We start from the raw sequence: 10375 nt of genomic DNA, 5'->3' as shown, positions 1-10375 counted from the left end.
GACCTATCCCACACCCTGGCCACCCCATAAAATTAAACCATAAACACTAAACTGACAATTTTTAAATGTACTCTTTGTAGAAAACCTCTTTTAATAATCTACATCCAAAAAATGATGGTATATCCATACACTGGGATATTAATGATTTTTTTAAATGAGCTAGCAAGCCAGGAAGGCATGAAGGAGCCTTAAATGCATAGTGTTAAGTGAAAGAAGCCAGTGTGAAAAGCCTACATGCTAAGTAATTGCAATTATATAATACTCTAGAAAAGGCAAAACTGGCTGCTCCTAGAGGCCCAGCCTCTGTGGCTCCATTGTGGCTCCATCACCTGCAGGTACTGGGAGATCCACAGCTAAGATGCCTGGACCCCCTGGAAGCCTAGAAATGGAACCATTGACATTTATGGACACAGAATTGTCTCTGGAGGAGTGGCAATGCCTGGACACTGCGCAGCGGAATTTATATGGAAATGTGATGTTAGTGGACTACAGAAACCCAATCTTCCTGTGTATTGCTGTCTCTAAGCCATACCTGATCACCTGTCTGGAGCCAAAAAAAAAAAAAAAAGAGCCTTGGAATATGAAGGGACATGAGATGGTAGCCAAAGCCCCACTGGATGGGAGCAAAAGTGAATACAACAGACGACACAGATGAGAAGTCCAAAGGTCAAGGAGAAAGTCAGTCCTTAAAATGTGATTTGGGAAGCTGTGTTCTAACGAAAATAATGTCTGGGAAGCCTGAGTTTTTTTATATTGCTTTCTCATAGGGCATCTTCTGTCTTATGCTTTTAAATTCTCTAAGAATTCTACTTCCCTTTGGTGATCTTCTTTCAAGTTTACAGTGAGAGCCAAAAGTCTTCTCCATGGCATATTAGAGACTGCACAATCTAACTGCTTTTCCGTTGTTTTGGGGAACACACAAATATCTGCATACTTTTGAGAAACTCTAGGTTGAACTATTTTTTACATTCTCTTTTTGCATCATGTCTGAAATGTGTGAGTAGTGATTTCTGTTCCATTGGTTTTTTTTTTTTTTTTTTTTGGTATATTTTTTGAACTTTCCATCCTGTTTGCATTACTCTAGTCTTTAAATATAGTTTGAAATTATAAAGTTAAAAAATAAATAAATAAAAAGCAAAACTATGGAGACAGGAAGAAATCAGTGGTTGCCAGGAGCTGATAGAGAAGGAGGAAGGGGTGAATAGGCCAAGCGCACGACATTTTTAGGGCAGTAAAACTATTCTGTATGATACTATGATGATGGATACATAGCTTTATGTGTTTGTCAAAACTCAGAGAATGTACATCAAGAGTGAATACTAATGTAAACTATAAACCCTTGAGTTTTTTTGTTTTTTGTTTGTTTGTTTTGTTTTGTTTTTAAGATGGAGTCTCACTCAGACTGGAGGGTAGTGGCCAAAAATCTCGGCTCACTGCAACCTCTGCCTCCCAGGTTCAAGGATGCCGGGCTGGGTGCGGTGGCTCACGCCTGTAATCCCAGCACTTTGGGAGGCCGAGACAGGTGGATCACCTGAGGCCAGAAGTTCAAGACTAGCAAGGCCAACATGGCAAAACCCCGTCTTTACTAAAAATACAAAAATTAGCTGGATGTGGTAGCACATGCCTCTAGTCCCAGCTATTTGGGAAGCTGAGGAACAAGAATCACTTGAATCCATCCTTGCTCCCAGAGCTCCCAAGATGGTGGCAGCTGCTCCCAACATGGTTGCAAGCCTCTTGTTCTCTGACCTGCGGTTCTTGGCCTCAGGGATTCCAAGGAATGGAACCCTGGGCTATGTGGCGAGTGTTATAGCTCTATTAGAAGCCATGGGTCACGAAAGAGAACCACGGAATCCAGCGACTAGTGTTCAGCTCGATCAGGACCAACCCGGGCACTTAGCCGTGCAGGAACAATGGCAAGCCTTTAGCCCGATCGGGAGCTGCAATGAGCACCTCACTGGATCAGGAGCACAGCAGACACCCTGCTGGACCCAGAGGGGTGCAAGTCAGCAGCGGGTCTGCAATGGTGGCAAAGAGCAGTGGTGGACAGCGAGCGAAAGCTCAGCTTGAGTGGTAACAAACACAGACCAGAAGAGTGTGCAGTTTCAAGATTTAAGAGAGTGAAAACAGAGCTCCCATACAAAGGGAGGGGACCCAAAGAGGGTAGCCACTGCTGGCTCTCATGCCTGGGTTTATATCCGATCATTGTCCCGCCCCCTGTGCTCTCAGGCGATAGATGATTGGCTATTTGTTTACCTCCCGTTTTTGCCTAATTAGCATTTTAGTGAGCTCGCTGTACTACCTGATTGGTCAGGTGTGAGCTAAGTTGCAAACCCCATGTTTAAAGGTGGATGTGGTCACCTTCCCAGCTAGGCTTAGGGATTCTTAGTTGGCCTAGGAAATCCAGCTAGTCCTGTCTCTCAGAGGGATGCCGGGCTGGGCGTGGTGGCTCACGCCTGTAATCCCAGCACTTTGGGAGGCCGAGGTGGGTAGATCATCTGAGGCCAGAAGTTCAAGACTAGCAAAGGCCAACATGGCAAAACCCCGTCTTTACTAAAAATGCAAAAATTAGCTGGATGTGGTAGCGCATGCCTGTAGTCCCAGCTACTTGGGAGGGTGAGGCACAAGATTCACTTGAACCTGGAGACAGAGGTTGCAGTGAACTGAGGTAGTGCCACTGCACTCCAGCCTGGGTGACAGAGCAAGACTCCATCTCTGAAAAAAAAAAAAAAAAAAAAAACAGGGATGCCAGTATGCCAGCTGAAGTAGGAGTGCTGTCCTAATCCATCCACTTACTTTTGCACCCACAGACACATCTCAGATTCCACTTTCCTCTTCCCAGGTCCCCAAGACACCACTGAGGACCAGTAGGAATGTAAGCCCCAGTTGTGTAGGGAGGAGGAAGCCAGAATTCTGAATTGGGAATAGGTGAAGTCAGATTGCCTTAATCTTCCGAAGTCACAGACAAGACCCTTCAGCCATCCTGCTGATAAATACACCCTCATTGTCATCAAAGAACCCAAGAAGAACTCACTAACCCCTTGAAGGCAAACCACAGCCTGTTAACTAACAGTGGTGGCCCCACAATTACTGGCAAGTGTTTGCTGGGCAGAAGAGTGCCAGTGAAATGCTGCAGGGCACCAAGGCAGAGAAGAGCCGGCTCCACCAATTAAGGGTGTGCTTCTGAGCAGTCGCTGTGTCTAGGAGAGTTTCTGAAATAAGCCCAGGCACGCCAGCACAGGCCCCTGGGAAGAGACAGCAAGCAGCCTCTCTCTGGCAGCAGGGAGCCAAGGGGCACAGCATCGCCATGGCTACCTCTCAGAGCCTGCCTCAAAGCCTTTCAGGAATCTCTGCTATTTATGGAATTGGATCACATTCCCCAAGGCCAGCATTCCTTCACTCTCAGGCACTCTCCCTTTACTTTCCTTCGCCCCAGTTAAATTAAGGCAAAGGTGGGCCCTGACACTGTCCGTGCTGGGGAACCTCAGTGAGATGCAGCAGAGGCCCTGTGGCCGAGGCCGTCCCAGACATTTCTGCTTGCCACAAATCCCACATATCCACAGAGCACAAGGTGGAACATCCTTCGCATGCTCTTAAACTTCTAACAGGATTTGAGGAAGAAACAGACCCTTCCTGATGTGACTGATGTGCCAGTTCAGGCCTTGATGGATGTGCCAATTAATGCCAATTAATGCCTTTTTCCATTCTGTCTTCCCAGCACAGTTTCAGGAAAGGGAGAATGAGACAGTAACGCAATCAGTATTGTATATTTGCCACAAAAAACACCCAGCTAGGTTTCCTATTGGGCCAGCATCAGATGCTAGTCTGATTTAATTATTTTTCCAAAATAATTAAATAAATAAAATGTATAGCTTTGTTTATTAGGTAATGTTTTGGAAAATGATAGAAATTGAATTTAAACTGCTTAAATTCTTATTAAAACCAGCTTCTTTCAACCAGCTAACAAAACAAAAACCTCCAGAAATAGAGTCCGTGAAGTTTCCTGCTCAAATAGTCCCTAACTCCATCTGTTGGTCTTGTCTGGCCAGTATGTCTTTGTTATTCCAGGGGCATCACCTCATTTTTAGGATGGTGGCTCCAAAACTGTTCCTTCTACAACCCCATCCAAACGTGTAGTTACAGTGGAAACTGGCGATAATAGTATCCCGATTACTTAGCCTCAGGACAGGCGTCAGACCATGTCAGGCTAGTCAGTGTGCTTCCCAGCACCTAAGTGGGAAGCTGAGAAAGGGATTTCTAGAGCTAAGGGCAGCTGTGGTTACTACCCTGGGGAAAGGGGTGTATCTAAAGGAATGAAGAGGACTTGCAGAGAAAAGCAATGACAAGATAAGGAGATCCCTGTAGACATTCAAGTCATTGATTTGAGGCTTATGTGGTGGATTGGTAGAATAATGGTCCCCAAGAAAGTAGGTCTCCTTGTAGATGCCACCTTGCATAGTCCCCTCCCACATTGATTCTGGGCTTGACCATGTGGCTTGCTTGGGCCAGCGGGACATCAGCAAATAGGATGCAAGTAGAGGCTGGAAAAGCACTTAGACATTGAAACTTATCTTTTCCCTTGCTGCTGTTCAAACCTCTTCACCATGTGAAGCAGCCCGGGCTAGCCTGCTGGCATCAGGTGGCCCAGCCAATATCCAGCACCAACTGCCAGACATCAGTGGACCATGGCCAGTAAGAGCATCACAGACCATTCAGCCTCAGTTAAACCACATGGAAGACACCAGGACAGCCCAGAAGAAGAACCATCAAACTGAGCTTCACCCAAAATGATGACCCACAGAGTTATGAGCAAATAAAATGGTGGCAGCTTATTCATCAAGTTTTGGAGTCATTTGTTACTCAACAATAGGAGACCTTTCTGCCATCATGTAAAGAAGGTGACTATAGGAGAAGAAACCATGTAGAAAGAAGGCCCAGATATCTTAACCACTCCAACTATCCCCACCATCTGGCTGAAGTCACAGATATAACACAAAGCCCAGTTGACACTGAAGGGAGCAGAGATTAAGTCTCCTAGACGAGGCCAGTCCAAGCTGCCAATCCACACTTTCATAAACAAATTGATGTGTGTTTAAACTTTAAATGTAAAAAGTCGCCACATTCGGAATGGCTTGGTATGCAGGAAAAGCTAACTCAAATAACTTCCTTAAAGCTGTCCTTCTTATCTTTTTCGTGAAGGCATTTATTTGCCCATGCTGCTGAATGAAGCAAGATCATTAAGGGCATTCCTCATATCCAGTCATTTCTCCCTTGACAACAAAATCCTATTTTTGTGTAGGGAGGCAATTTACAGAAGTAAACAATCCTTGTATTCCTTTGGAGTTTGGAGTACAAGGAAAATGGACATTTTCCTGGCTGCTGGATATGTTTATATGACACAATTGAAGCTACAAAGAGGTTATGAACAATTGATAAAATGGAACACACTCTTTTCACTTTCTGCCTTCTTTACTAGAACACAGAGGTGATGCCTGGAGCCACAGCAGCTATTTTCAGAATGGGAGTATAAAATAATTTTTTTTTTTTTGAGATGAAGTCTCTCTCTGTCACCCAGGCTGGAGTGCAGTGGCGCAATCTCAGCTCAGGGCAACCTCCACCTTCCAGGTTCAAGAAATTCTCCTGCCTCAGCCACTTGAGTAGCTGGGATTACAGGTGCGCACCACCATACCTGGCTAATTTTTGTATTTTTAGTAGAGACAGGGTTTCACCATGTTGGTCAGGCTGGTCTCGAACTCCTGACCTCATGATCCACATGCCTCAGCCTCCCCAAGTGCTAGGATTACAGGCTTGAGCCACCGTACCCGGCCCAAAAAAGAAAATTTTTAAAGAATTACAGAGATGCCAGATCTGATATTGAGCTGCTAAAGCAATGCCCCTCAACAAAATAATGCAGTGACCATCTTACTCCAGAAATGTACAAGAACTATACAGAAACTCAGTTACAAGACACCTCTTTAATGTGGGTTTCTGGCTGGGCACATTGGCTTATGCCTGTAATACCAACACTTTGGGAGACCAAGGCCAGAGGATTGCTTGAGCCCAGGAGTTTGAAACCAGCCTGGACAACATGGTGAAACCCTGTCTCTCCAAAACAATACAAAAAGTTAGCTGGGCTTGGTGGCACATGCCTGTAGTCCCAGCTACTCTGGAAGCTGAGGGGAGGATCGCTTGAGCCCATGAAGCGGAGGCTGCAGTGAGCTGAGATCGCACCACTGCACTCCAGACCCTGTCTCATAAAGAAAGTGTGTGTGTTTGGGGAGTGCGGGGGAAGTCTTGCACACAGGCAAATACAATCTGAAAAGAAATGACTTGAGATAGATTTCTGTCCCTGTGACTAGAAGACTTGTGACTAATGATTTGGTCTTTCCATTGGTGAATTCTGTGATCACCCCTGCATGCTATACTGTAAAGTACACTAATCCCCCATTCTCTCCAGCCCAAGCACAGACACAAAGTTATTACCCTCTTTCTCTTTAAAATAAGTGAGATACATGGAGACTTTTTAAAATTATTTTACTAAAACTCAAGCAAGGCCAGGCACGGTGGCTCATACCTGTAATACCAGCACTTTGGGAGGCTGGGGCGGGCAGTCACAAGGTCAGGAGTTCGAGACCAGCCTGGCTAACATGGTGAAACCCCATTTCTACTAAAAATACAAAAAATTAGCCAGGCATGGTGGCGTGCACCTATAAACCCAGCTACTTGGGAGGCTGAGGCAGGAGAATGGCTTGAACCCGGGAGGCAGAGGTTGCAGTGAGTCAAGATCGTGCCATTGCACTCCAGCCTGGGTGACAAGAGCGAAACTCTGTCTCAAAAATAAATTAATAATAATAATAAATAAAAAATCGGTTTCCTGAGTCCAGTTCAAATCTCTCAATACTCTTAGCTACTGCAACTTCAGCCAAGTGTCAACATGAAGAGCACAGCTCTTCATAGCTTAGTAGCTGATTTGCTGAAATTATTGGCAGGCGTCACTCCCCAGTAGTTGGTATAGCCCTTTTTGGCTTGGATTGGAGGAACTGCCTACCTCTTGAGCGCCTCTATCCTCTTTACCTCCAGAGGTCTTGTGTCAGTCCACTTCTTTCCATTAAGTAAGAAAACAGCCTTTAACCATGTCATAAATACACTCAGAGTTAATCACATTCAGAGACAATTATTCGTGGAGAGGACGCAATTCAGAAACATCCAACTATAAGATGGATATTTGACATGGTTTGCTATTTTTTTAGTTTATCATTTTGAATAAGGAATCCATACCCATGATTAAAAGATTCAAATACTATACAAGAGGATGTTATGCCAAGTTATTCTCTTTTCTACCTCTGAAACTTAAATCCCTACCCAGAGGCAACCACGCTTATCAGCTTTTTGGATAAACTTCTAGAAATAGACTATAGAGTATATAGAAGAATCAAGAGGAAGAAAGCATGAATATATATACAAATATATATAGTATATAGGATATATTTCTCTCACTGTTTTCCACAAAATGTAATTAATATATTATTATCTATGCTATCTGCACCAAGAATATGGAAAGCAACGGGACAGAGGGAGGCTGATTAATAAGAGACCTTAATAACCTGAAAAGTCCTACACTGAGGAAGCCTGAGTGTTCTAATGACATTATCTGCAAAACAAAAGGATCGTGTCCTGTGCCTCTGGCTACACACAAATGCCCCCTTGATTGTGGTTTCTGTGTCTCTGTGCGTGCATGCAAGTCATACACGCACATGTCTACCTTACTGTGAACACAAATTGGCCACACTCATCTTTGGGGATCAATGTGTTCTCCATCCCACTGGCCTGGTCATTCAAGAGTCCTAGATGGGGTCGGGCGCAATGGCTCACACCTGTAATCTCAGCACTTTGGAAGGCTGAGGCGGGCAGATCACCTGAGGTCAGGAGTTTCAGACCAGACTGACCAACATGGAGAAACCCCGTCTCTACCCAAAATACAAAATTAGCTGGGTGTGGTGGCACATGCCTGTATTCACAGCTACTGGGGAGGCTGAGGCAGGAGAATTGCTAGAACCTGGGAGGTGGAGCCGAGATCGCATCATTGCACTCAAGCCTGGGCAACAAGAGTGAAACTGTCTTAAAAAAAAAAAAAAAAAAAAAAAAATTCCTAGATGGGGCTTCTAGTCCCTAGGCCTCTGGAATTCCCTTGCATTGGTGACTGGCTCCCCATTTGCTTCCCTTCTGCCTGAGTCTGTGCAGCAACATTTAATTTATGGGGGACTCACACTGGCCTTGGCTCAAGCCTTGAAGCCCAGTCTCCCTGGCTGCATACTTCCTCCTCCTGCACTTCTGATACCCATTATCAAGCAGCCTATGGGACCATACATGAAATCCCCCCATATTTTACAAATGGGTGAAATGGTACCTAGGCATGGACTTGGCAGAGAACCAAAAAGAATATGGACGGCAATATATGCCGGAATGAGGACTCTTGCTTCAGCTTGGGTGACCTGGGATTGGGTGACTAACGGTCACAGGATTGTATCCCGGTTCCTCTACATAGAAGATGTGTTTTCTTGGTTGGGTTTCTTATTTCTGCAGCCTCAGTTCTCAATATCTGTAAAGTGTGGATAATAATACATTATAGAACAATTAGGATTATAGAAAATATATGCAAAACACCACATAGGATATTTTATTGGATAATAATAATTTTCCAAAATTTACACTGCATTTTTTATTTCTAAAATAGGCTCACCCTCAGGTTCTGGCCTCTTTCTTATTTCTGTAAACATTATTAGCACCTATAGAGTATGCTTAGACATAGGTGATACAAAGATTATCAAGATATTATTGCCTTTGTCCCCTGGAGGTAGAAGTTGTGACAGAGGAGACAGAACAAGCCAGTTCCAGTGGCACAGTAAGTACTTCTTCTGTGCAGGTGTGAGGAGAAACTATGGAAATATAGAGTGCTTAACCATCTGCTATTAACAATATATGCAGCAGAGCCAGGTCCAGAGTGAGTGTGACTGTGGGACCAAGGTCAAGTGTGGGCTGAAATGGGAACCTCCATTTCCCAGCATATTTTCTCAATCATGCCCAGGCATCACACAGTTACTTGCTGCCTGGCTTCTCTCAGAAGTGACCCAGCTTTTCTCTGGGATTTTCCAAATACCATAGCCAGCGCCGTGACCCCTTCCATTTCTGAGCTTCCAGGTGCACAGGAACGCAAGAGTTCCCCTCCTCTGCACGCAGGCACTTCCCTCCACCTTTCACTCTTGGGCCCTCGCATGACCTCTAGATGAAGTCTCCAAGAAATACACCGCTGAGGATAATTTGCCAAGCCAGCAATTCAGCAACAGGGCAGGGAATCTTTCCTGACTTCTGCAGTTAGGGGCTTACATGCCAGCATGAAATTTGTTTACCCTTATCTTAGCACACAAGAACAAATTATCCAGCCCTTGTTATAAATCCAGCAGCTCTGTGTCTGTGGGTAGATTTCTGTGTAAATCTCCAGCAAACTCTACTTAGGTGACTGTTCACTTTTGTTGGCTGCCTTTTCCTGGCTCTGGGCTCACAGAATTGTCCGTCTCACTAGAGGACACACTGGTTTTCTTTTTTTTTTTTTTTTTTTTTTTTGAGGCCGAGGTCTAAACTCCTGTCGCCCAGGCTGGAGTGCAGTGGCCAGATCTCAGCTCACTGCAAGCTCCGCCTCCCGGGTTCATGCCATTCTCCTGCCTCAGCCTCCCAAGTAGCTGGGACTACAGGCACCCGCCACCTCAGCCCGGCTAGTTTTTTTTTTTTTTGTATTTTTTAGTAGGAGCGGGGTTTCACCGTGTTAGCCAGGCTGGTCTCTCAAACTCCTGACCTGGTGATCCACCCCTCTCGGCCTCCCAAAGTGCTGGGATTACAGGCTTGAGCCACCGCGCCCGGCATACACACTGGTTTTCATCTGTGGAGATGGTGGAAGAAAGTAGAGAGCAGCCAGAGTCACTGCAGCCACAGAAACCCCACCACCCAGGTATGTGTCTCTCTCCCAGCTGACCTGCAACGGTTCCATCTGCCAAAATGGTCCAGTGAGCCAGGGAACCTCTGCCCTGGACAGCCTGGAAAACCAGAATGTATCACCTTTCGGGGCCTCTTGAGGACTTACCCCATTCAGGATGATTAGCACAAATAGATGATCCCAAGTGGGGTAAGAAACCTGTCCAAGTGAGTTTTAAATGGCATCAGTAGCCCCAATGCTAAATGATGGGGTTTAGCCAGGGAAAAGGGAAACCTTCCAGAAAACTAACAGATAATTTAACCACCAAAGTAAACATCATTGGCCTGGAGGCCTAGGTCTCAAAGACAACAAGAGTGGCTTAAGGATAATACTTTAAAAAAAAAAAAAAAA

The 10375-nt window shown here is 45.1% G+C and overlaps 1 pseudogene; it reads left to right on the top strand.

The window, feature by feature from the left end:
* The first annotated feature begins 385 nt into the window (after nt 1–385).
* On the top strand, nt 386–594 carry LOC116276407 (annotated as a pseudogene).
* The last annotated feature ends 9781 nt before the right edge of the window (nt 595–10375 follow it).

The sequence above is a fragment of the Papio anubis genome, chromosome 8 (genome assembly GCF_008728515.1).
Source record: "Papio anubis isolate 15944 chromosome 8, Panubis1.0, whole genome shotgun sequence".
In the NCBI taxonomy this organism is placed as follows: Eukaryota; Metazoa; Chordata; class Mammalia; order Primates; family Cercopithecidae; genus Papio; species Papio anubis.
This window is presented reverse-complemented; position numbering and strand designations above follow the sequence as displayed.